Genomic DNA, 27,926 nt, shown 5'->3' on the forward strand with positions numbered 1-27,926 from the left:
TCTGAAATCCTAGCAAGTAGGAAATGGGGACGGAACATCAGAAGTTTAAGGCCAGCCTGGGCAACTAGGTAATTTCAGGTCAGCCTAAGCTCTATAGTGAGACCATCTCCAAAAACAAACAAAATTGTGTGAGCGGTTCTGGGGACTGAATCCAAGGGCTACCACTAAGCAAAATCCCAGCTCCAAAAATGTTTTAAATGGATATTACTCCTATTAACCTGTGTCATGGACATTTTGGTTTATGATATGTAAATGTGTTTTTGTTATAATCCCAAGTGGGGGATTCTACTTTGTCCACACCTGTTAAATGTCTCATGCAGAGAGTAGTCTTTGCCAGCTGAAATTAGTTGAGTTCTGAGGCCTTTGGGAGGTATAACTGACAGCCCAGAGGAAGAAGGTGCAGCAGCTTAGAGAAGATGCAGGAGGACTGCTTGCTGTGCGTGCTGCTCTTGCTGGTTCCCTGGACTTCTGGATTTCCTGACGACGGGTATTGGTGTTGCCCCCAAAAGGATCCTACAACCCTACCCAGCAGGAAGAAGAAAAGAGGGCTTCACCCCCTTTCCCTTACAATCTTCTTTTTCCCCTGGGTTTGGGGGTTGGAAGGGAGGTATAAGCTTTAAGGAATCCCCAAATAAAGTAGTCTGGAAAACTAGCGCCTAAAGACCTAGGCAAGCACTCTAACCAACAGCGCTATATCCCTAGACCATCTGTTTCTAAAGGAAGTCTTTTATGAACCTAACTAAAAGAAACATGTAAAATATTACTTTCATTCATTCATTCAACATTTAGCAGTCCAGTCTAGGCCATGAGCTATAAATACAGCTAAGGCACAATTTCTCTCTCAAAAAAACAAGTCAAAGACCAACAAGATGGCTCAATGCAAAATTTGACAAACTTGGTTTGATCCTCAGAACTCATATGTTGAAATGAGAAAACCAACTCTCACAAGTTGTCCTCTGACAACTATGAGCACAATGACATAAATAGATGCACACACGAGGTTAAAGACTAGAGAGAGATGGCTCAGCAGGTAAGAGCAGTGGCTACTCCTCCCAACGACCCAGGTTTGATTCTCGACACCTACCTGGTGGCTCACAACCATCTGTAACTTCTGTTTTAGGGTACCCAATGCTCTCTTTCCTGGCCTGTGCAAGCACTGACATACATGCAGGAAAAATATTCATACACATAAAGTAATATTTGGTTTTTTTAAACTAAGTTGAAAGCTAGGCAGTGGTGGCACAAACCTTTAGTTCCAGCACTTCAGAGGAAGAGACAGACAGATCTCTGAATTCTAGGCCAGCCTAGTCTACAAAGTGAGTTCCAAGACAGCCAGGACAGAGAACTCTTGTCTCAAAAAACAAATAAAACAAAACAAAACAATAACAAAAAGAACTAAGTTGAATTCAAGCTTTGAAAATGTTCTCCAACAACAAAATAAACTTTATTCAATTATAGACCCTGATTTCAAATACACATTGATAACTCAGCATCTCTGAGGGCTCAACAGTAGGGTTCACTCCTAAGAATCAGAGAATGTGAAATAGTGTAATTTATTGTTTCTGAACTCATATACATATTAGATTTCTACATTCTAAAAACTATATAAATATTTCTAGTTAAATACTGTCAGAAATCAATACATATCCAAGCATGCAGCACTTTCATACAATTTCACTGGCTATCAAAACAACGCTTTCTAAGGAGTTAGAACTAGGGCTGGGGATGTGGCTCAGTTAGTAGAATTCTTGTCTAGCACAACAAAAACCCTGGGTTCACTGTCTAGCAATACATAAGCCAGGCATAGTGGCACACATCTAAAACCCAGCTCACTGGAGGAGATGAGGGAGGGGCCTATGACCAAGATGTAAATTGAATTAATTAATTTTTTAAAAATTAAAAATAAAACCCCAGCTCTTGGAAGGTGGAGGCAGGAGAATCAGGAGTTTAAAGGCCACCCTGGGCTAGGGCAAGACCTTATATCAAGAAAAAAAAAAAAAAAAACAAAGAAAGAAAGAAAGAAAGAAAGAAAGAAAGAGTAGAGGGAAGAAAGAAGGAAGGAAGGAAGGAAGGAGGGAGGGAGGGGGGAGGGAGGGAGGAAGGAAGGAAGGAAGGAAGGAAGGAAGGAAGGAAGGAAGGAAGGAAAAACAAAGAAATAAAGAAAGAAAGAAGGAAAGAAAGAAAAAGAAAATCTGGAGTGGAGGCTAGAAAGATGACTCATTTGCAAAGGACCTGGATTCAGTTCCCAGCATCCACAAGGCAGATCACTACCACCTGTAACTGCAGTTCTAAACGTTCCAACAACCTCTTCTGGCCTTCTTGAACACCAGCCATACATGTGGTACTCACACATACATTTAAGCAAACACTTATACATATAAAATGAAAATAACCACTTTTTAAGTGGGGGATTATAACTACTTTCAAGTTTAATTGGTAGAACATTCCTATAATCTCAGCACTTGGGAGGAATAAGCAGAAGAACCCAAAGTCCCAAGCCAACTGAGGGCTACATAACAAGATTTTGTCTCACCAGGTATAGGCCAAAGCAAGAAGATTGTTTGGAATTCAATGCTAACCTGGGTTAATAGCAAGATCGATTGACCAAAAGATAGATAGATGATAGATAGATAGATAGATAGATAGATAGATAGATGCATGCATGCATGCATGCATGCATGCATGGACAGATGGACAGATGGATAGACAGATAAACAGGCAGGCCCTGCAACAAAAAGAAGAAAGGGGGGGCAGGCAGGGTGGTGTACAACTTGCTTTAATATCAGCGCTGATGCAGAAGCAGGTGGATCTCAGTTCAAGGCCAGCCCGGTCTACAAAGGGAGTCCAGGACAGGCAGGGCTCTGTTACACAGAGAAACACTGTCTCAAAAAGAAAAAAAAAAAAAAAACATGGCAGTTTAGTGTCCAAGTGGGTTACATAGTAATGGGAAGAGGGACTCTTTCTGACATGAACTGATTGGCCTGCTCTTTGATCACCTCCCCCTGAGGGGGGAGCAGCCTTACCAGGCCATAGAGGAAGACAATGCAGACACTCCTGATGAGATCTGATAGACTAGGATCAGAAGGAAGGAGAGGAGGACCTCCCTTATCAGTGGACTTGGGGAGGGGCATGCGTGAAGAAGGGGAGAGAGGGTGGAATTGGGAGGGGAGGAGGGAGGGGCTTATGGGGGGATACAAAGTGAATAAAGTGTAATTAATAAAATTAAATTAAATTAAATTTAAAAAAAAAAACAAAAAAGGGGAGGGGAGGGAGCAGGGATATAGCACCATTAGACTGTTTTGCCTATCATGCTGAGGCAGAGGCTGGCAGAACTTTGAGCTTTGGGACAGCCTGGTCTACAGAGCTAGTTCCAGGACAGCCAGGGCTACACAGAGAAACCCTGTCTTGGGGAGGAGGAGTACATCACCTAGAATATAGATAAAGAACTCTTGAAATTTACTGAGTATTATAGCACAGAGCTACTTCTGATACTCAGGAGGCTGAGACGGAAAGATAGTGAACTCAAGGCCAAACCAGACAACTTAGAAAGACTCTGTCTCAAAATAAAATGTAAAAGTAGCAAAGCACCTGCCTAGCATGCATGGAAACCTAAATACAATCATTCAGCATTAACCAGCCCTACAAATGAAACCTCTGAAGATGAAATCTCTGCATGTGGTAGGCTAAGGCAGAAGGGTCAGGAGTACAAATTACCTGGACTATACCATGCTAGTAAAATAGTTACCACTATCATCGTCACTAATACAACTACCACTACATAATCCAATTTGTGGAGAGCAGCCTTACCAGGCCACAGAGAAAGACAATGCAGCCGCTCCTGGTGAGACCTGATAGACTAGGATCAGAAGGAAGGGGAGGAGGACCTCCCCTATCACTGGACTGGAGGAGGGGCATGGGTGGAGAAGAGGGAGGGAGGGATATAAAATGGATAAACTGTAATTAATAAAAATTTTAAAATAAAATTTAAAAAAGATAATCCAATTTGAAAACAGACAAAATATATTAACATATTCAGCAAAGACAAAATACAGATAGCAAATAAGCATGGGACAGGTGAGATGGCTCAGAAGTTAAGAGTACTGGTTGTTCTTCCATAGAAGTTGGATTCAATTCCCAGCACCCACAGGACAGCTCACAACTACTGGTGACCCAACTTCCAAAAGGTATGATACCCACTTCTAGACTCCAATGACACAGCACACAGTCATTAATAGACATTCATGAAGGAAAAAACACCCATACACATAAAACTGTTTTTTAGAAAAAGCATGCATTAACCTATCAGCAAAAATATAAATTAAAAACACAATGAAGGAGCCAGATGGTGGTGGCACATGTCTTTAACCCCAGTACTTAGGAGGCAGTGGCAGGGAGATCTCTGAGTTCAAGGCCAACCTCATCTACACAATAAGTTTCAGTACAGCCAAGACTATAGAGAGAGACCCCCATCTCAAACTAGCCTCCCCCCAAAATAAAACACAAGGGACCTGGGACATGGTTCAGTGGATCTAACCTTGCAAGCCTGACCACACAAGTTCCATCCCCAGAACCCACAGAAAGCCAGATGCCATGGTCTACACTTGTAATCCCAGCTCTCCTAAGACAGACAAAGAAGAACTGACTGGAAACTCATGGCCCAGATAGCCTGAAACACAAGAGACCTGCCTAAGAAAGGGCATGGAGATAACTAAATCCAGCAAGTTGTCCTGACCTATACAGTGTGAGTACTGTGACACACACACACATTAAACAGTTTTAAAAACAGAATGGGGCTATCAAGATGACTCAGCAGGTAAACAACCTGAGTTCAATCTCCAGGACCCACACGGTAAGAGAACTGACTCCTCAAGTCAGCCTCTAACCTTATGCACACTGGTAATAAAGGTAAATTCATCACCAGGTGGTGACAGCCTTTAATCCCAGCAGAGGCAGGCGGATCTCTGAGTTCAAGGCCTGCCTGGTTTACAGTGAGTTCTAGGATAGCCAAGGCTACACAGAGAAGCCCTGTCTCAAGAAACAAAAAAGAAGTCAACTCATAAATACTGCCCGGCTTTTTTTCACTTATGTGGAACCTAGGGCCCTATGCGTAGGAATAAAGTACTCTACTACTACCAAGATAAACTCCCATTGCTGGGATTTGTTTTGGATTTGGTGACGCATTTTTGGTTTGGGGCCTGGGTGTGTGTGTGCCTGTGTGTGAGAAAAAGAGAGAGAAGAAACAGTGCCTTGCTATGCATTCCAAGCTGCTTTTGGACCCAATATGACATGAACTCACCAATCTTTATCCCTCAGAGTTCTAGGATTACAGGCATGAGTCATTATTGTTTCATTTTTTTTACAAGATTTTTTTTTGTGTGTATCTTTTGTTTAAGACAGGGATTCTCTGTGTAATCTTGACTGTCTTGGACTCACTTTGTAGGCCAGGCTGGCCTTAAACTCAAAGCTATCCACCTGCCTCTGCCTCCCTTAGTGCTAGGATTAAAGGTGCATACTGCCACACCTGGCCTCTCCTTTTTTTTTTTTTTTTTATTTATTACGCATACAATGTTCTGTCTACATGTATACCTGCATGCCAGAAGAGGGCACCAGATCTCATTATAGATGGTTGTGAGCCACCATGTAGTTGCTGGGAATTGAAATCAGGACCTCTGGAGAGCAGCCTTACCCTCTGAGCCACCCTTCCAGCCACACAACTGGCTTTTTAATCAAGATTCTCATGTTTACTTTTTTTCCACTTTATTTTGTGTATAAGCTTTTGTCTGCATGTGTATCTGTGCACCACATGCAGGCAGCACCTGAGGAGGCAAGAAGAGGGAGTGAGATCTCCTGGGACTGTAGTTATAGAGGGCCGTGAGCCACAATGCAGGTGCTGGACACCAAACCTGGGTTGTCTGGAAGAGCAGCCAGTGCTCCTAACTGCTGAGTCATCTCTGCAGCCCTGAGAGATTCATATTGTTAATTATGTATACATACAGGTGTGAAAGTATGTGTACAGGAGTGTGTGTGACCATGGAGACCAAATACCACATCTCCCTGGATCTGGAGTTATAGGCAGCTGTGAACTTCCTGATACAGACGATGGGAATCAAATCTGGGTCTTCTAAAAGAGCAGCAGGTACTCTTAAATGCTGAGTCATCGATCATGTGTGTGTGTGTGTGTGTGTGTGTGTATCCTACACTGGTTTTGTAATAGCATCTCACTGTGTAGCCCCGGCTGATGCTGAACTCTATATGCACACCAGGCTACCCTGGAACTCAGAGATCCACCTGCTTCTGCCTTTGCTGAGTGACAACACCCAGATTTAAATCTCATTCTGTAGCCCAGACTGGCTTCAAAATCAAATCCTCTCTTCAGTCTCCAAACTGCTGGGATTACTGACATATGCCATAACATCCAGTTTAATACCACATTTTCAATGACTATGACATAAGGTGAAAAGATCAGTTTGCAATCAGAATTTCTTAGTTAAAAGTTCCAAAGTCATCTACAGACAGTTTTCACACAGTGAAGCAGTAGCTAAATAAATCAATGCAAGTAGATGAGCAACATTACATGACTATAATGCCAACAGAATTTTCAGTTTGAGGCCTGTCCAGGATAAACCACAGGTGGTAACACACCTGTAACTCCACCTTTTGAGGTAGAAGCAGAAGGATCAGAAGCTCAAGGTCATTCTCTGCTATATACAAAATTCAAGAGCAGTCAAGAGCTGTATAACACCCTGTCTCAAACACACATACTTAGGGGCTGGGCAGTGCTGACCTACGTCTTCATTCAAAGCACTCAGGAGCTAAACCAAATCTCTGTGAGTTTGGTTTTTTGTTTTTGTTTTTTTTTCTTTTTCTTTTTTGTTTGTTTGTTTTTTGTCTTTTTTATTTGTAGCTCAGGTTGGCCTCAACCTCAGGGGAACCCTTCCTGCCTCAGTTTCTTGAGTGCTAAGTGGGCATGGGACACCACACCTGGATGGCTTTGACCTAACTCTCCTGTGACACTACTTTTTACTGCAATGTCTGGGGGCTTCTGACACCTTGCTGCCCCCTGAATTTTGGCATCTAGCTTGACCAGACTACTGCCCGGATACAATAGTACATTCCTGGCTGATCTAGGGCTTTCGATAAGATCATCTTCCTGAAATACCTTAAATCCTCCTCTCCCTCAGGGCTTCCTAAGTAACTCTTCTGAGGAACTTTCCAAATTACCATTATTAGCACATCTTGGTGGGCCATCCTGTGATTTCTAGTCACTTAGTAACCCTGCCAAAGGCAATTACGTTCCTTTCGCCCTGCCTATATAAAGGATATACTAAAAATAATAAACAAAGACTTTGATCAGAGATACTGTCTTGGTCTTTATTTCTTAAGCCCTTGTCCCCTTTTTTCATTCCCACTCCCCCATTCAGGATCTCCGGTGACAGTCCTGCGGGACGGGTCACTACAAGGCTATGAAGATCCACTCAGTATAACAATATGGACTAAATAATTATTAAGTCACTGCCTGTGACTTAGTTTGAAAAATTTGAAATCAATCTTTTTTTAAGAAATCACCTAATATGTACAATGTAGACAGAGATTCACACTAGGAAGAAAAGGAAGTGAATAAAATGTTCTGTATTTACACAAGTTTGTCAGGTACCATGTTATACACATAATACACTCAAAAAAAAATTTTGTGGGGGGCAGGGGTGGAGGGTGGTTTTTTGAGACAGTCTTACATTGTAGAACGGGTGACTTAGAACTCATTATGTAACCCAGGTGGCCCCAAACTCACCCTCCAGAATGCTGAGATTATAGATATGAGCCACTGTGCCTAGCTCTGTTGGAGTTAGCAGGACCAATACTGGAACACATATACTGACGAGACCTACACAGGTTTACATTTCTACTGTATGCTTCTACTAGATCTAACTCTACCCTCAAATCTAATGCACATGTGAAAACAAGGACAAAACTACACACATGAACTATAAATACCGACCTGAACCCAAAGAAAAGCTTTCTTTGAGCTGCCAGTACTCTAATCTATATCCAGGACAATAAAACAAAAATTCAAGATATCCACAACCAGTTTTTAAAATCTGTAACTGCCAAGCTAAGAAACCAGAGTATTAAGCCATAGCTGTTGCCAAACAACCAAAACAAAGAACACACCCACATTCTCTTTCTGCAGCTTTGGAGATAAGGTAAAATAACTTTTAATGCCCTCAAGACAATCGTCTACATACTATTAAAAATGTCTCATAAAATCTATGCTGTGTTTTCAAGCATCTGTTGACTCCCCACAAAAGTATAATCCTCTTCGGTGACATTACCAGTGTCCATGACAATATAGTGTTAGAGCAGAAACAAAATCAGAATCAAATATGTAAAGCTAAAAGTGGTCTTTCAAAAATCAAGTATTTTTAAATTTAGAAGTGATGAAACTGGGTCTAAAAAGGCCAACTGGTCATTTAACTAGTCAAGAAGTTCTAAAAAACAAGAACTGTATCTTTTATCACCTGCCAGAAACACTACACAACATTAAGAAACTCATGTATTCCTCTCCATTCCTGCTCCAGTACAAGAGCAGTACTCACCCGCCACAGATTACCTCTTCGGTTCTGGGGCACAGAGCCCCAACCTCAGACCTACAAAAGACCGGGAACCCTGAGATCAACCCTCAGATACTGCTCCAAGGGGCAACCAGTTATTCCTAACAAAACCGACCAAACCTCGGGACACCCAGGTTACAGCAGCTGATCACTAAATTTACAGCAAGAAACCCAGAAGGAGGGCAGCTGTCTCCAGGACTTCTCCCAGTGAGAGGAGAGCCCACTAGACTAATCAGGACTATAGACACTTCAAATTTTAACACTAGAAAAGCTTATCAAGCCTAACAGTGGTGGCAGTTATCAAAGGCATAGGCCACTGTAACTTTGCAAGTAGTTCAAAAAGAAATTTAACCTACTTTAAATTTTGAGTGCTGGCCAAGAAGGTTTCCCATCTTAGCCAAGCTAAATCTGTGCCTAAAATGCAAATCAACCTGCAGCAAGTCTGGCCCATGAGAAACAAGTCATGCTTTATCCAGACACAGGGCTCCAAGTCACACCCTGGTCCCCCGCACTATTGGCATCAGCAGACCAAAGCTTCCGAGTTTTTGTTGCTGTTCTGTTTGGTTTTCAAAGGTAAACAAATGTATACCTACCTATATCTTGAAAATATAAACCTGGCCTCAGTCAAATACCCTTAGAGCTCTAGCATTTAGCCAGTCCTCATTGAAACGATTTGGGATAAACTATAAAAAACCAAACTCAAAGGTTTAAGAATCAAAGATTAACTTCCAGCTATGAATTGCAAACAGAAACAAATTAAAGTTTCCCTTTAAGCAGTCTGTATATATACACTCAAATGTGTATTTAAGTTGTATCAAAAACTGCTTACAAATGGCAATTCCTGTGAGGCAGATGATGACGGGCAAGGCAGTTCCAGCATGCTTCCTAATGAACCGGTCCTGGAGTCTGGATCTCCTGAAAAGATAAATTAATTGAGTTAAATTGTTCTTCTATGGTAATGTTGTGTCTCTTAGTGAAATGGAGGGTGGAAGGAGGGCTGTCTTTTCATTGCTTCCGTCCACGGTTTTTCGGTTTGAGGGGCTAATGGCAAGGATAGCCGTTTGACTGCTCCGTGTGTGCTGTCTTGTTCCCTTTCCATGGCCACTTCTACACCGTTTTCTGACTTAGGCTCATCACTGCAGGTGGCACTGGTCTGAGTTTCCTCAAAGAGCTCCTCTGTAATCCTCTGTGACTGGCTGTTCTGGCTCCATTTCAGAATCTACATCCGCATCGTCCACACAAGCAAAATTCTCAAAGTGCAGAAAGCCATTCTTGGTCGTCTCTGTCTCTCTTAACTGGAGTTGGGGGGAGTTCTTACAAGAGGGCTCCTGTTTCACAGCAAGTGCTGCTGGACCACCGGGACTCAAGCAAGTGCAAACATTTGGCGACTGCGCTCTTGAATCACTTTCTGCAGGGTCTTGAAAGGACTCTGACCCATCAGCAGACCCACTTAAATCACATTGATCATGGAGGCCAGATCCTGCAGTCTCCGCAGTGGAATGTAACGAGAGAGTCTTGTCCATAAGCATTTTTGTGATATCCCACTGGCAGTCGGTAACTGCATAGTACAACCAGTAAGTGGCTCAGAGAAATTGGATTGACCATTACTGAAAGGGCTGCCCTTGTCTTTGGGGGCATCTAAATCCACTGGCTTAGAAAAGGACAGCAGACAATTTCTTTTAGGTAGTTCACAAGCGTGATCTGTACTGTGCCCGCATCAACCTGAAATCCAAGAGACAGAGTAATTAATCTGAGTTAACAGACTCTTAACAGGCTCTTCTCTTCAAAATGGCAGCACTTCCGCTGCACTTCCAAGGATGGAAAACGTTCTCCAGGCTGACACAGGAAAATGGCCTCAGTGGGTCTCTGAGGTCTACATCTTCCAGAGCTGGGTAAATCCTGCTACATGGAAACGGCCCGTTTCTCTTCCCTGCCCTGCAGACTGGTGGACGCTGGGGCTGAACTAAAAGCCCTTTGGTAGTGGAAATTCCCAGGCCTCAAACAGCCCTCCTCTCCCGCTCCCCACGGCCAAAGTCCGACAGCCAAATCTCCAGAAAGAGACAGGGCGCCGGGCTTCGGGGGCAGTTTCTGCGCTCCTCCACAAGCTGGGCGCAGCAGCCACCATAGCGCTGCACCCCGCCGGCACCCCAAGCTTTGCAGCTACCGAGCACCGGCCTCCAGCGAGTTAGCCCTGGAGGCGGGTGCGCCCCGGAGCTTGCCTTACCAACGCAAACGCCCCGGGGTCCGCGGTTGCAAGGACTGAGCACCCGGGGCACTGCCCAGGAGGGAACCTGAGGCCGATGGACGCGCCGGGAAGAAGTTGGCCGAAGCCCGGCCTGGAAGGCCGGCCCGGAGGGATGGAGGCGGGGCAGGGGGCCTCGGCTGCAGCATCGCCACCCGCCCTGCGCGGCCCTCAGGCGCGTCCTTCACCTCACCGGCGCCACCACCTTCCCGGCTCGGCCGTCTTCCTCTCCCCGCCCCCCTGCGCACTAGTCACGGTGCCCGCACCCCATCCCGGGCCAGCTGGGGGGACCCTCACCACCCCCGGGCGCGAGCAGAGCGGAGGCCAGCGCGGTAAGCTCCCGCGACCTCTCCGGACCTAGTCCTTCTCCTCCTCCTCCTCTCCCCATCCTCCTCGCACCCCACAACGCGCCTCCGCGAGCTCAAGCGCGCTCGCATGCCTCGCTCTTCGGGGGTTCAGGGCAGGTGAAGTGGGGCTGCAGAGCCACTGCTGCCGCCCCTGCCCACCCCGGTGCGCCCGCTCAGGCTGGACGTAGCGCCCGGGCGGCTGGGAATGGGGGCTCGCGCGCCCTTGGGGCAGCGTCCAGGCCTGCGGGCCTGTGGGTGGCCCTTCGATCCCCTCACCCACCTCGGGGCGCCGTGCCAGCCCCTGCTCACACACAACCACCGCACCCCGCTCCTCCTGAACCCCAACCCCAGAGACAGGTGGCCCGGCTGAGGCCTGGCCTGCCCGCCCGGCTCAGACCCACACCGGCCTCCATCTTACGGTCCAGCCTGGGCTCCCCATGCACTGGGCACCAGCCCTGGGCCCACTGCCTCGGAGCCGAGGCCGAGGCCGCCCCCCTCCTGCTGGAGGGCTCACCTGGGACTCTTCCAGGACCCAAGCCCCGAGCACACGTGGCCGCAGGGGAAGCCCCTGGCCCAGCCGCACCCTAAACCCACAGCACGACCACTGCAACCCAAGCTGCACAGGAAACAAAGCGGAGGCAGCAGCTCGGGTCTGCGTCCCCAAGCCAAGCCTGCACAGCCTGGGACTCCCCTTTGGCCGCAGGGTTGACACCCTTCAGCAGGCCTCAGGAGGCATCAGCAGCGGCCTCAGCGCAGCACAGCGCAGTCGGCCTGCATTGCCCTTGACTGCTCACCCACCACCCCTGCCCTTCCCCCTTCCTGCACTCTTCTCCCCACCACCTAGCCTCGGTGACCGCGGCCTCCGCCGAAAGGATGAGGCCAGGAAACAGGCCCCCTCCCCAGGCTTTGAATCCACTCCCCGCACCCAGATTGCCTGGATGGCCGCCTAGCCGCTAAGCCGCTCCCCCCACCCACTTACCCAGGGAGGCCGAGTCCCTAGGCTACCTAGCGAGGGGACGAAATCCTTGGCCGCCCTCGGGCCCAAGGGTCTTGACTGCCCTGAGCAGGGCGAGGGGAGCCCTGCACCGCCCCCCACGCCTGGGCTGGGGCAGCTGACGCTGCAGTTCTCCGCACCCAGGCAGATGACCCTCTCGAGCGCACTTCACCCCTACGGTCTGGGCATCGGGACCCATGCCAGACTGCACGCGGACGGCACACAGCCTAGATGGTCAGGCCAAGCCTGAAAGGCACAGCCTAGGGACGCTCCATGTTAGGATGGCGGGGAGCTCAGGGCGTGCGCTTGGCACCAGGGCCGGGCAGCACCAACCTAGTAGGGCTGCAGCGCAGCCATTCCTCAAATACAGTAAGTGGATGGAAGAACAGGTCAGAAAAGCCAAGCCAGGCCTGGTCCTGCAACTACAGTCCCCTGAGGCTCTCTCCTCACTTCCCTGTCTGCTCTGCTTCCTGGGCTTGCTTCACAGAGAGAAGCTCACCTCAGGCATTACTTGGTCCCTTTGCTATTGAGAGAAAGCCATACTGGACCACCAGAATTTTCCACCTCTTCTAAATAGCCTTCAGCGATTTAGAGTTCACATCAAAGCTGAGGGCACTGCCCTTGATGGCCATGTGACCACCATTCCTCCAGAGGCTTAGTTTTTGCCCCAGTGAAATGTTTATGGGGGTGGGGCCTCCAGTAACTAGAGCCCACTGGGGAAAACAGCCGCGTGGGGCAGTCTTCAGCCAGGTGTCTGTACAGATCTGGTCGCTGTCTATTAATGGTTGAGCCAAACTCCATCCTTCCCTGACCAGTCAGCAGCAGCTCAGGACGGTCTAGCTGTTTGCTGTCCACCAGCCACCGTCCATTAAAGGAGGCTCAGAAGCAGGCCTCTGGCATACCTTCAGGAAGAACTCAGGCCTTGCCAAGACAGCAGGAGATTTCCTCAGAGTAAGTATCCTGTGCAACCAAGAGCCATGAGGCTGCTGTGCCTTCTGTTGAAGACAGAGACACTCAAGTTTCCAAATGCTAACTTGACTGGCAGTTTTCCCTGTGCCAGAAATAGCAAGAGAAAAGCTGGGGCACAGTTCAGGGCCTGGCCTTTTGTTCTAAGGAGTCGCTCCTGCTGACACCATCATGGCATTCAACAGGAAAGCTCTAACTGGTTCCTTTTTCACAACTAATAATTGGAGCCAGTCATTTCTCTAACTGGCAGTTACTCCCAATGCTAATCACAGCAATTAAAGTTTTCCCCAGTGTATAGCCTGTTTCGAGGTACTTGGACCTGACGCTGGATGGCCTTAAAGAAAATTTTTTTTCAGCCCCCAGACTCAGTTTCCTCACCTGTGGCCCCCAAGTCACAGGCCACAGGGAGGATCCTGTGGCAGCCTAACAATCTACCCTTAGCAGTTACAGAGGGTACTTGATGAATCGCTTTCTTCAACAACCATTTCCTGCATCCTAGGCAATGCACTGGGCTCTGGGGAAGCAAAACAGGAGATGTTGTGCTAGGAAACCTATGGCCTCAGGGGAGGGAGGTGTTTAAATAGAAGTACTGAGAGAGATTAGCTGATCTTTTCACACTACTGCTCTTCAGGAACCTCCTCCCTGATCTCCTGCCATCCCCTACATTTAGGACGACCTAACTACTGACATGACTAAGGCACCCCAGGGAAAATCAGACTTCCCTGGGTGACACCTGAGGGCCCTCCCTGTGTCTCTGAGTAAAACTGTCTACCACAGTGACTCAACCAGCATGCTTATTGGAGCTGAGCTGAGTCTCTTCTCGGGGCCTGTATTTTCACAAGGATACTGAACCCTCAAGTGAGTCAGGGCTGCTTTCCTGTAGGATGGGGTTCTGGGGTGTAGACCTAGCTCTTCACTGGTTGAGCACAAGTCAAGAACCTGTTCTGGGCCTGCACATCTCATTTGGAGACGGTGACGATAAATGCTTCCTGGACATGTGTTTTACATTAGACACCGCTGAGCGCTTGACACATGTGTTCCTTTAACCCTTTACTAGTCTATGAGAAGTTAAGGGCCAGGAGGCCCTTTGCTCAAGGTCTCAGAACCATGACTCTCAGCGGTGTGGTGGGCCTCCACCCTCATCCTAGCCTGCACACCCAGCAGATGCCATGAAGAAACAGGCACGTCAGACACACAGATGTCAGGGGTTTGACTCCAGGCAAAGTGGTATTAGCTTAGCCTCCACGGCATCATCTGTAACCGTGCTCATGCTTACTTTATCATGATTCATACCACGAAGAAAGGTACCTGCTGGGATTATTGGCCAGGCATTGATCTCTTTTAGAACTGTTCCCTTTTGATTCAGGAAGATCAGAGCCTTGTGGAGAGAGAAACCAGAAGTGCCTGTAATATTAGCACTTGGTGCTAGAACCAGGATGAACTGGCATTCGAGACCATCCTGGGATATATAACAAAGATAACCTTGGCAATATGGGATGCTGAAAACAACAAACAAAACAAACACAAAACGTATGGGAAAACAAAATGTGTGAAGCAGACAAGCTTGGCATGGGGCTCGGAGTAGAATAGCTGTAGCTGTCCACTACATGTTTCTCCATCCACCCAATTCCTTTGCTGGACAACTGATGGATGAATCCCTCACCTGATTCCATGCGACCAAGTGGGGAGAATGGCAGGCTTGAGCATTCTGAAAGACAGGCTCGGCAAAGAGAGAAGTCCACAATGTGCAGCCACAAGCCAGGAAAGGGTTGTCCCTGCCTAAGAGTTCACTTTTCCAGCTCACCCAACCACAATCTCCCTTCAACAAGAGACGAAAGCACAGGCTGAGAAGCAGCTATGGGAGGCCAACCCTGTAAGTGCTGGGATGGCCCCGTCTGTACTGAGGAGGTCAGGAAGTCAGACGGTGATGGCACATGCCTTTGACCCCAGGAAGAGGCAGGTAGATCACTGAGATCAAAGCCAGCCTGGTCTACAGAGTTTCAGGACAGCCAGGACTGCACAGAAAATCCCTGTCTCAGAAACAACAAATGTCAACATGGCAAGGTGGAAGGAGAAAGCTCATGAGGGCTCAGGACTACACAAAGCGGTACAGGCACCTAAGAAGTATGGAGGGTGGGGACAGCGTGCCAACTGGTCATCCGATACCAAGTGGTCAGCTCTGAAAACATGCAGAGTGGCACTATACACACTGGGCAGATCATATTCAGAAGTGGAGACTATGAATATATGCATGTAACAATTCTAAAAGAGATCAATTTGAAAGGGATCAAGGAGGGGTACATGGGAGGGTCTGGAGGGAAGGACCGTAAAGGAAGAATGGTGTGATATAATTTCAGAAAGAAAAGAAAAAAACATGCCAATTAGCAGCCAGTCCCCATTTAGCAGCCTTCCCTTCCTGTGGCACATGGCATCTGCTAAGCTAGTCTTTGTCTCTATAGATTTGTCTGTCTTGGACAGTTCATAGAAATGGAAACAGTACAGGGCCTGGGACAAGGCTCAGTCAGTAAATTTCTTCTGTATGAGCACGAGGATCTGAGTTTGAGCCCCAGCACTCGCATTAGAAACCCAGCAAAACATAGCTTATCTGTCATTCCAGCACAAGGAGAGGAGAATGCCAGCCAGTCCACCAGATCCACAACCTCCAGGCTCAGTGAGATGAGCCAAGGCAGGTGTGCTCCTCCTGCCTCTGCGTCCAGAGCGCTGGAGTTAAAGGTGGGCACCTCCACCTTCAGCCCGTTACATCCTGAAAGCTCCTGGGATAATAATGTTGATCTGTTCACTGCGTTGTCCGTGAACCAGATTTATTTATTTTAATTTAATTTGATTTTTTGGTTTTTCAAGAGAGGGTTTCTCTGGTAACAGAGCCCTGGCTGTCGTGAGCTTGATTTGTAGATCAGGCTGGCCTTGAACGCACAGGGATCTATCACCTCTGTCTCCGGAGATTAGGATTAAAGGTCTGTGTCACCACGCCCACAAACCTGCTTTATTTTAGGAAGGCATAGTCAAAGATGAAAGCATGCTTCTACTCCATATTTTTGTCCTTGAATATCTGTCCTGCCCATGGTGCTCCAGGCTTCCTCTGGTGATCTCAATTTCCAGAAGTCATGTTTAATAAATAAATAAACAAAGGGTGGTATGGGGTGTGCTCTTGAGTATTGGGAAGGCAGAAACTAGAAGGTCTCTAGGGCTCACTGGCCCCAATTCTAGCCTACTTGGCAAGTTCCAGGCCAGTGAGAAACCAAATAGAAAGGAAGGAAAGAGTCTATGGAAAGACACCCAATTTTGACTTCTGAACACACACACACACACTTGCGCGCATACAACAAACACACGCACAAGCTCGGGCTCTTATTTTGTTTTCTGTGCTAGGCACTGAAGCTTGGTGCATGCTGGCAAGCATTTTACTGAGCAGTTCCCAGACCTGCACTGCTTAGAGTATCACTTAGATTTTTGACCCCAGGTCCTCTGTTGCCCAGATTGTAAGTTCATGGTCCTCCTGCCTCTGTCAGGACTGCTAGGACCACAGACAGTCCCTCACGGTTTTGCAGCTTTTTTCCCCTTAGGGTACCGGACATCAGACACAGGGTCTTGTGTGAGGGAAATGCTCTCCCCATGCACGCTATCTCCATTGGTCACATAGATCGTTGATTGCTCTAAGAAACATTGCATATTCTGACAATAACAGCTGAGCGATCCTGGCTGACTAACCTCAGGCTAGAGCCAGCTGCACTAGTGGAAGCTTCCCTGAGCAGATGTGGACCACATGCAGGTGAGCAGAACTGACTGCTTTCATCATTTTCCTTTCCCTTTCACTTCAGGGACCTCATGATTTGAGAGGTATCCCTGGAAAAGGAGAACTTTGGTTTGGTTTTTGAGACAGGATTTCTCTGTGTAGCCCTGGCTGTCCTGGACTCAACTTGTAGACCAGGCTGGCCTCAAACTCACATCTCACATGGATCCATCTGCCTCTGCCTCCCGAATGCTGGGACTACAGGTGTGCACCACCACAACTAGTGACCTGAGGGTACCTCTTGGGACTTGAGTTTGAATCCCACGTGTGTGGCTGCAGAAATGCCTGCAGCTGTGGTGAGGTTCCTGACAGTAGCGGGGGCTCACTGGGGTTGCTGGCTTCTGGCCTAGCTCCATTCACTGCAAGACCTTGTCTCAAGTGAGTATGACAGGGAGTGAGCAGAGTCTTCTTCTCACCTGTGTGCCTGCACACATAAGCACACTTGTGTGTGCACATGCATACACAAAAAAGGGGGTGGGGGAAAGGAGCATTTTATTGGCTAAATGCTATGTTAAGTATTGCTCCAAAGACAGACAACCTTGGATTCAGTCCAAGACCTTACGAGAAGATATTACCTCATCAAAGAGAATGTACTGCCTAAGCCTAAATGTAAAATGTCAAACTCATTTTACTGATATAAGAAACCAACCAGCAAAGGACACAGTCTGAGGCACATGAGTCTACACCACAGCTCAACTTTGCCAAATTTAAGGTAATGTATCTACTTTCTTTTAGAAGACAGCTTTGCTTAAGCAGCCACTGGCAGTTTAAGACATAACCGTGACTCAGCAGATCCATAACACAGAAAGTCTAACTTAAAAGAAACATGGCAAACCCCTAGCAAAAGCCGCAGTGTGTGCATGATGCAGCGTGTAGCTGGAAGGTCTGGGCCACAGTCCATACACCTGACAAAAGCAGATAGGTCGGCCAAATCAGTGGCCAGAGCCGACCTCATCAACTGTATCCCTGAAGGGCTTTGTAGGAAAGCAGTAAATTACATTTCCCTATTGGCTAAAAACATGATTCCAGTGTGGTGTTCCCGCAGAAACATAGTTTCATTACATTTAAATTATTAACATGTATTTCATTAAGAGTTTTCAATTTCTTTATTCTACCACCACAAGTAAGAACTTAACAAGCAGATATTAGGACACAGAATACATATGAAAATGTAGCCGCAAATGTCATGGATGTGTGAGCTCAAACCTCAGGACAAAGCGGATACAAACCATACCCCTGCCACTTTCCTGCTCAGGTGACACTGGAGCAATAACACACTTAGCTTCGCTCTCATCGTCTGGTGTCGGCATGCTAAAACAGTTCTTACTTGATGGTGTCACTGGAGAATTTAAATAAGAGACTTCTTAGAAACAGCCAGTGACCAGTGGTCACCAGTGGCCACCCCTGCCCTGAAAATGAACCTCAACTGTGTAGATCTTTAACCTGAAAACCCAGCATTCCCTCTGTTACTCAACATGCTCCAGAAAACTAAGGACTGATGGAGAAACTTCAGGGAGAAAATACAACTATCTGAGGATTTTCTGGATGAGACCCTGGTTAATTATGTCGTTCTTTCATTATTTATCTGAAAGAATACCATAGTAGTTTTCTTCAAAGCTTACCAATCGATTTTAATTTATTACCTGTTGGTCAACATCACTGAATTCTCTTATTTAATCCCATGAAGTAGAGATTCCCCAAACACAAACACGCACAAGCACAAGCACACAAACATACACCACAGACTTTGAAATCAATATCCAGAGCAGGTAATCCAAATTTGGCCCCAGAGCAAGTGAGCATCGGAAACGCAGCTCAGATCCAGAACCTGGGCAGACAGCAATTTCTTTTCAAAGAACTCTGCCAATGAGTCCTTATCTCTAGGTGGAATTTTTTGTTTCATGACTTGAGGAAGAAATGAATTTTGTAAAATGCCCTTTACTGGGAGAAAAGCGTTACCTGAGCGCCCGTGCAAAAATGATGGTCAACGCGCCAGAATGGAGGTTCTCCTGTCCCACGTGCCTTACGCGTGCATCACCATAGATTTCTCCGCCGGGGCCAGGCCACTGTTGCTTAGGGGCAGAGTCTGCTCCCCAAGTCTTAATTTATGAACCCCACACTAACACCTACATATTGAACGCTAAACCCCGCTCTGTCCAACCTCTGAAGCTGTCCTGTGTTTTCTTGTGGCTGCTGACGTGTGTTACAATCTGACATGAAATGTCCCCACAGGTTTATCCCTGTTCGGGTGCCATGGGACACTCTTAAAAGAAGGCTGTTCAGAGCATGTGCTCCTGTTGCCGGGCGTCCTCCACTGAGGCGTTCTGCTCAAATAACGACCCAGGCAATCACAGACTCCACCCTGTGCAGCCGTGAGCACCAAGTCCTCCTTTGAGTCATATTTGTCAGGGACCCAAAAGTAACTAATACAGTGTAGAAATAAGAGCCATCTTTCCAGGTGACAAGCATGCTCAGATCACTTTATATGCCGTATCTAATCCATAGAGAACATGGATGCACACCACATAGAAGAGCTACACACAGCCAGGCAGTGGTGCTCATGCCTGTAATCCCAGCACTCGAGAGGCAGAGGCAGGTAGATCACTGTGAGTTCGAGGCCAGCCTGGTCTACAGAGTGAGCCCAGGAAACGGAGAAACCCTGTCTTGAAAAATAAAAAAATAAAAAAAAGGAAAAAAAAGAAGAAGAAGTAAAATAAGTGTAAAAAAAAAATACAATCTATGTCATAGGCATGTAAGGAAGGACAGTTGACAGGAAATGGCTGCTTTTGGGGACTCTGAGGAAGGACAATTTCCAGGAAGACAACGTCAATGGGAAAATGCTATCCACAATTTTTATCATTTTAGTTGCAAATATTAGCGTTACTGTCTGCAGCCACAGCCTCCTGAAACTCAGGACCTGTACTCTAAAATGTAAATTTATTGTTACCATTAGTTTTAAGCCAGAGGTATATTTCAGAATTAATTCAGACTTTCAGAAAAGAGGGAGGCATTACATTATATATGGGGAAATGTGGTGTTCTGACAGACCACAGCCCCATTCTTCCTTTTTTTTTTTTTTCTTAAATATTTACTCTGGAGACTTCAAGAGAATAATCCTGACCTCTAAAATAGTGCCTTCTGAGGGGTGAGGCTACCTAATCAAAAAAAAAATCTTTCCTAGTATGCGCCTTTACCAGGAAAATCGCAAGCCACTTGTGACTTAATAGAAGCTTCTGAAAGCACTAGATGGGTGTAGTGGTACAGAACTCTAATCCTGGATCAGAGACAGAGGCCAGCCTGGGCTACAGAGCAAGTTCCAGGCCAGCCTGGGCTACAGAGCAAGACCCTGCCTTAAAACAAAGCAACAAAAAAATTAAGCATTTTTCACAATCCTTTAAATGTTTTCCAAAAACATTTAAAGAAAGCAGTTAGTTGAACAGATGACCCCAGCAACTGGGTAAAAGAAAATGGATTTGTGATGGGAAAACACTGTGCCCACAGTACCACATCACAGGGTAAGGAACAGAAGGAATGCCAGGGAGGCCTGGTCCAGCGTGACCCACACGTCCAGTCCCCCGGGCCTCAGTCTCCGGGCTTGTACTGTTAATGGCATTTCTCACTCAGGGTTCTCCTAAGGGAAAACCTCTATGTTAGCAATGAACATTTGCCTCCTGGTTTTTACATAAACAGAGCCACTGTTCTGTAATCACTCGTGTTGCAATTGTGAGTGCAACGTGGTCCCTGTGAGTCCAGGCAACAAGAAAAATGCTTCCGTCAGCCAGCTGCCTTGAATTAAGATGAGCAGCTCAGAGGTGTGAGCTGCGGGCATTCCTTGAAGAAAGAACGCACTGCATGCAAACAGAAGAGAAAGGGAAGGAACAGGATGGATGTTGAGGGTCAGAGACACTGCGGGTATAAGAGTGTTACTTCACTCCACCCTGAGAAGTCTGACCTTTAAACATACAGCCACTGAGGATTACAGGAACCCCTTCTACACCAAGGCACCAGAAGCCCAGCCAGATCCCTTTCACATGAAGGAGTTAGTCCTCAACGGACAAGGTGTGATGCTGAAAGCAAGGCTCTAAAAGATGTCTCTAAACAGGAAAATTGCAGGATGCCTGTTAGTGGGACAGCAGTAAGGAAACTGACACGCACAGGCTCTGGACTCCTACAAGGAATCAACATGATGAGCAGGTTACGTCTATAAGCCTCCAAAATGGTTCTGCAGAACACCGCTCAAATAAGGCTTCAGCCTGAGCATCGTTATCCAGAAGTCGCTGGGTCCCACTTACTTGTGTTCCTCAGGGATGGGGTGGGGGCACACTGCCAGATCCCTAAACAGTTCGTCTTGGCAAGACATGGGGAAGTCAGGAGGCTTGTCGGTTTTAAAGCTCTCTAAAGTGCTGATGGTGCCCTTAACTTACTCATATTCTTCCAGGAGTTCCTGTTGTACCTTCAGAAAGGAGCTGCCATGTTAGAAGCCATGTAGAGCTCACGAAGTTGGAAGAAATCAGTACGTGGTGTGTAGCTGTCTTAGTGTCAATCAAAGTGTGCTAAATGAGTCACAGGAACATTGACGAGCATCCAGAGAGATAGAGACAGGCAGAGAGCAGTGGAGAAACACTGCATGGCCAATAAAATGCCATGATTTTAATATAACAAGAACAAGTTCTCCACCCCAGACATAGCAGATACCATGCTAAATCTTTTTATATTCTTAGAGATGAAAGAAATATTGGTCAAATTTTCAGCCATTTCCCATCTCCACAGTCAGTAAGCAGGAAATGCCAGTCCTGAGTCTGGCCACTGCTGGGCATGCCAAGGATCACATACAGCCTCTTTTGGCCTTCAACTCTTTTGAGTCCTGGATAATATTTATCTCTAAAAGTCAAGACTCTCCCTCCGTTTGAAAGACATAACTGAGTACCTATAGCGTGGAATGTATTGACTTCAAACTTGGCGCCCGTGCTAATTCTCAAACCGCAGTGGCTGGGAAAGCTGTCTGTTTCAATTCACTTTCAACAATGATAGTAACTTTTCAGCCAGGAAGCACATTTAACTCCAAGGTGGATCACAAGAAATGTTCCCTGGGACTGTATTGAGAGGAACACACTAGGACGCTGCAGAACCACAGACCCCGGGAGAGCGACCTGCCAGCATGGGCAGCCATAGGAGACACTCCACAGAGGTACCACACGCCAGGCCCAGGGAAGAGTGCACACGGGAAGAATACGTCAACAGAAACACACCCCGCCACAAAACACAAGCACCCCGCCTGTGAGAGGCATGAAACAGGAGAGCCAAAGGTCAGCAAGTGTGCTGTCCTTACTCAATACAGTTTGGTAAATCTGATGTTGGAAAATGAGCCAAATTTACTCTCAAAGCTCAGTGAAGCTGCAGCTTCTGAGTCTGCGGGAACCAAGGAGAGTTTCTGGAAAGGCACCAGAAGAAATGCAAACTTCCAAGTGCTGCCTTTGTACTTTTAATTTTAAAAGGAGCTGAAGCCACAATAACTGGGAAAATAAGAATTCAAGTTTGTATTAACTAGACTATTATATAATCAAGTAGTACAGTCAAAAAGACAGAATATGTTAATGCTTTTTATTAGATTACCAGCTCCTTTGTATTTGTAAGAAGACTTTCAAGGAAAACGTTTATTAAATGGGTCAGAACTACAAACAAAAATGAAAGGAGAGACAGCAACAAGAAATGCCTAATTTCAAAAACTTGTTGCCAGATACAATTGAACATGAACATTTTAAAATTAAGAATACATTCGACTACAATCAAGTATTCTCAAAGATTAAAATGTATGGTCAAAATTACATAGACTATTAAGCAGGCAGCTTTCCAGGGCTGCATGTGAGGCAAATGTGAAATGTGTTTCAATTTCCAGACAAATAATAACAATGTTTAATTCTAGGGTTAATTTCCCAAGTCTGCTTCTGCAGACCACGGCCACCATGGCACGCGGAGGACTTGTGGACCATCCCACCTGAAGCCACTTCCTCTGATGGTCAGCTCTCAAAGTGACCGGCAGTGTCTGTGGATCTGCTGTATCACTCCCTGATGATACACCATTGAGGAGTCATAATTTCCCAGGAATGCGTACTCTTGCCCTTTCTCTGCATTCTCACAAATCTCTGCCAAGTTCATCTTCTTTCCAGCACCTGAGCAATAAAATATGATGCTTTTTTTTTAAAGGTTCTTAGAACTGGTTTTTAAAACAATTATCAATTCTGTAACTTTGAGAGTCAAAATTGCCTTAATACTGAACTAAATTTCTAATTCTGTAAGAGCGAAGGAGCTCACAGAACAGCCAGGGAGATTAACAGGGAGTGCCACCAGCTGGTGACAAACGACTGAATTATGAAGAGTGGACATGAGTGCTCCTTGATCATTTATAACTGCCCCAGACTCAGTCAGACATATTTACAAGATTCAGTTCCTTCTGCCCAGCTGCTTCTTTGTAACACAGAACGATGATGTGAACACCACTAAGTATTTTCACATCTGCGGTCTTCACTGAGACTCCGGGACCCCAGGAGGAAAAAGTCAAGTTTCACCTTGGAGGGAAAGCCTTTGGATGTCCATCATAATTTCAGTGCCTTAGCTGTGTCGTACAGCAAGTCTAGATGACACGCATGAATTAAACTGTGAGAGATTTCTGCATCTCACCGTGTCCTTCTCTCACCATGTATTTACTTTGTACAGGGGAGTGGGGGTCAAGTAACTTCATGGTTTGGCTCTCTCCTTCCAATGCTGAACCACCTCTCTACCTATTTGATAACACCCCATCTGATCTATCCATTTGATGCGAGGAATGTCCTCCAGGCCTCTGGCTTCTAAGCCAGGCCTTCTGCTCAGCAATTCTGTGTTTTCTCTAGACTTCCCTAAGGTCTCCTAGAGCCCTCAAAGCTTCTCATCAAAGACACTTTCCTCCCAAGACCATAGAAAGCCCTGAAATACAGAGAACAGGAACCCAGCAAGAGCACAAGCTACCCTGGAATAGCAAGCCAATTAACTGTCAGTACTTCTCCTGGCCTTCCTAGAGAATTATTTCAGTTGAGATAACCTGACCCTCCCAAAGTGGACAGTGCAAGCTCTAGGCTCACGGGAGAGACCCTGCCTCAATACATAAGATGGAGAGCAAAGGAGGACACTGCTGCCACTCTCTGACCTCACATGATTTGTTCACACACACCCCAGTGCACCACCACACATGCGCACCTGCAAACATGCATACACACGTGCATTCACACCAGGCACATACATTTAAAAAAATTAAAAAGAAGCACATGGAAGATCAATAAACTACATCACTGGGTATACCTGGGAGGATGACTCCAGAGAAAATCCCCCTTGGGAACAAGGTCCACCCAGGATATGGGTGGCAGCATCTCATAGGTTTTGCTTCCTGGGTACCACGGCTCTGCTCATCACGTTCTTCTGCCCTGATGCACTGCCTCTCCCTCAGAAAGGAGCGAAAGCTTGGAACCAGCCTAGCATCGCCTGACACCTAAGACCACAAGAGTCAAAACAAACTCTTCTTCCTCTAGGCTGTGGATCTCAGATATTTGTTGTGACAGTCCTAACTCTTGTTTTATAACTAGCTAAACTTCAGCGAATAAATCTGTAGAAACAAAGTTCTCCATGAATTACATTCTTCTAAGGTTGCTGTCTGCTAAAATGTACAGGTATACCATTATGTAGGGGAAAATGTTTTGACATAACAAACATGTTGGCATCCTTTTGGTAAAGGTTCAAACTATTTAAGTTCTAAGGACTCACAAGCAAAATAGAGGATACTGTGTAAACACTTATATAAGATGATAAACTGCTCTGCATGGTGGTGCACACCTTTAATCCCAGCACTCAGGAGGCAGAGGTAGGAGTATTTCTGTGAGTTGGAGGCCAGCTTGGTCTACAGAACTAGTTCTAGCACAGCCAAGGCTACACAGAGAAACCCTATCTCAGAAAATGAAGGAGGAGAAGAGGAAGAAGAAGAGGAAGAAGAAAAAGAACAACAAAAACAAGATTTTCTATATTTCATAGTAATAAAATTCAAACATATAGATAGCAAGTCTCCTAATGAAAAGAATCTTTTCTCTTCAAAGTTCAGAACTGAATTAGTGGTCGCAGCCATCAATCATGCACCGTGTCATTAGAGCTTTAGTAACACTGTGTGTACTTCATCTGTGAAGCCTTCTCTTAAATGGCTCAGTATGAGCCAGTTCAGTCCTCCCACTTACTGTTAGGAACCTTCTAGTCAGCATAGTCGCTGTTCCCAGAGCATCTGAGCAATGCACTCTGGTTATTCAAGACCGATTCAAGAGTAGGCTGAACAGAACCTCATTAACCTAGTTCAATGGATATCTAATATGGGAATTTGCATCAGAGTCTAGAAAACAATGCTGAAACCCACGTAAGCTCGGGAGAATACTGACGTCCACTCTGAGTAGGAATGGAGACATCACGTTTTCCTTTCTGACTACATGGAAGGCTGAACGACACTGAGAGTGCGCACAAACACTGATTGACATCGCACTAACTTTACTAGCTCCAGTTCTGTGTTGGAATGTGTAAGGTGAAACCGTTAAGAAATAAGCCACTTGCTGTTCAGTAAGACTGTCTGAGGGCAGTTCCTCTCATTCTGGGGACCTCCCACCCATACCCTATATTCAAAATTTGGCTATTACTGCACCAACAGGCGGCTGTACGGCTAAGGCAAGGGACAGCATCATTTTTACTCTTGACACAAAGCCATAGTACTGGCAACAGCTAATTCCATGAGGGCAAATGCTAACCCTGCACGGACTTGGACCATGGAACAGATATACATAGTATCTTTAATACCAAAGAATTAACAACAGGTAACTGAAGCTTATCTAAGTGACATTTTCACAGCATTGTGACCCTGTCCACCTGAGCTGATGCCCATTCTACACAGATAGTGTTTGCAACCATCATCCTAACGCACTTCCTCAGATTCAAGTTGTGAGGAACTGGTGTTTTAACACTTTCAAAACCCTGTGTGTGTCCTTGCTGCCCCAATATGTGACTGTTTGTTCAAATTCACTATTTATTCAGGAACTCCAAGCTCTGTGCCGGCCCCTCAAGTAAACAACTGAGCAGTATTGCTAACATCTGCCATCACATCCAGAACCAGGGAAAACTGCTCAGAATCCTTTGCTTTGTTTTTTAATTGATTGACGGCAAACTCGATGCTGTGAGCAACCAGCTGTACCAAAAGGCTAACCATTTTAAGCAAGTTTATTTTCTCCAGATGCAAATCTGCACCTACAGCAATCCAACTCCCCACTGGTCTGTGATTCCCCTGCTTGGCTAACAGAGCCATTTGGAAACGGACCTGCATTGCCACTTTTCAGTTCTGTGAAGGCATCCTCCTGGAGGATGCAACATCCCTGCTAAAGTTTGCTGATTTGTCCAGTCTTTGCTTTCTTGTGTAATCTGGGTATGTGACCTTGGGTGCCAACTCTGGTGACACCCAAGTGTGCTGACACTACAGTGCAGCCATGTGCTCTGCTCTCAAGCTAAAATTCCAAATGCATTTCCCCACCTTTTCTTGTTTTGACAGGCGTATTCACTGACAGAAATAATAATTTAGGTGTCACAGCACAGAGACTGGGTTGACAGTGAACTCAGCACTTGCATAAAGCCTGTCAAATGCCACTCCATCTCTGACATGCACACTCAACTCTGCCATTCAGAGAAAGGCAACTGTAGGTGGGACACAGGCAGCTCGGTGTGGCCGCATCCCAACACAACTTACACGTACTCACTGAAATCTGCATTCCCTTTCTACGAGCTATCAAATATCAACTACTAGAAAAAAAATAAAAAAGCAAGTCATCCCTCATTCATGGGTTGTTCAGGAATAGCCTGCTGGTCTGCAGTTTGATGGTGCTGGCTTGGAGCACTCACCTTTCTTTTGAGGGCCAGAGGAATTAAACCCCAAAGAGGCAGAAAGGAAAAAGCAAAATTGTAGCCAGACTTCGGCTGCTTTGTGGGTTCTTCTTTCTTCCACCCTTCTCCACCCCTTTTCTTCCACCCTTTCAGCCCCACAACACTAGATAGGAGAGAAAAAAGGATAAACCAGGAAAGGGGGTAAAGTTAACTACTTCTGCTGTTTAGGGCATCTAGTTCCTTGGGGCAAGTTCGATCTACACAGTCAGGTATCCAATTTCTCCTTGTTTTTTGTTTCTTCTCTGAACGAAACTACTTAATGAATCACAACCAAAAACCAACCAACCAAAAACAACCCTGCCTCCTGGGGCCCTAGCATTTATATACCCCCTGAAAAGTCCCCAGAATTCCAACCACCACACAATCGCAGAAACGATCCACACCTGGGCAAATCACACAACGCAAATCATAGTCAGCTGGTGCGGACAATCTGAAGCAGATCCCACATCTCCACACCTGGGATTAAAATCAAAACATAGTCTTATAATATTTCTGTGTTTTCAAAGAAAGCAAAATTCTCACTACACATAATAAAGACAAAAAAAAATCATTCTTAGCCATGCCTAATCCCAGCATTCTGAGGCACAAACAAGTGGGTCTCTGAGTTTGAGGGCAGTCTGGTCTACACAGTGAGTTCTGGCTAGCCAAAACTTCACAATGAAGCATGAAATTAAGCAGTCAAATTTTAAAAGAATACGAAACACTTCAGTGAGGCCAAAAAGGAGATTCTTCAGAAAGTTCAATGAAATTAATTAACTTCTAGCAAAGGTGGCTAGGTAAAAGGAGAAAATATTACCAAAGTAAGGAATGAAGGAGGGCTAACGGAACAGTAACATCTTCCATCTGCCCTCACTTTCCCTTTCAATATCACTGTCCTCTGAACACACTGTCCTCTGACCATGGCTGGGTTTAATATGCTGGCAGCTCTGAGCTACTGGGACAGACAGATAGATAGACAGATAGATAGATA

General features: G+C 46.0%; 1 pseudogene; it reads right to left on the reverse strand.

Moving 5' to 3' along the window:
• LOC110539774 (katanin p60 ATPase-containing subunit A-like 1) overlaps positions 1 to 27,926 on the reverse strand; it is a 47,402-nt pseudogene that overhangs the window by 19,011 nt on the left and 465 nt on the right.

The sequence above is a fragment of the Meriones unguiculatus genome, chromosome 4 (genome assembly GCF_030254825.1).
Source record: "Meriones unguiculatus strain TT.TT164.6M chromosome 4, Bangor_MerUng_6.1, whole genome shotgun sequence".
Classification (NCBI taxonomy): domain Eukaryota; kingdom Metazoa; phylum Chordata; class Mammalia; order Rodentia; family Muridae; genus Meriones; species Meriones unguiculatus.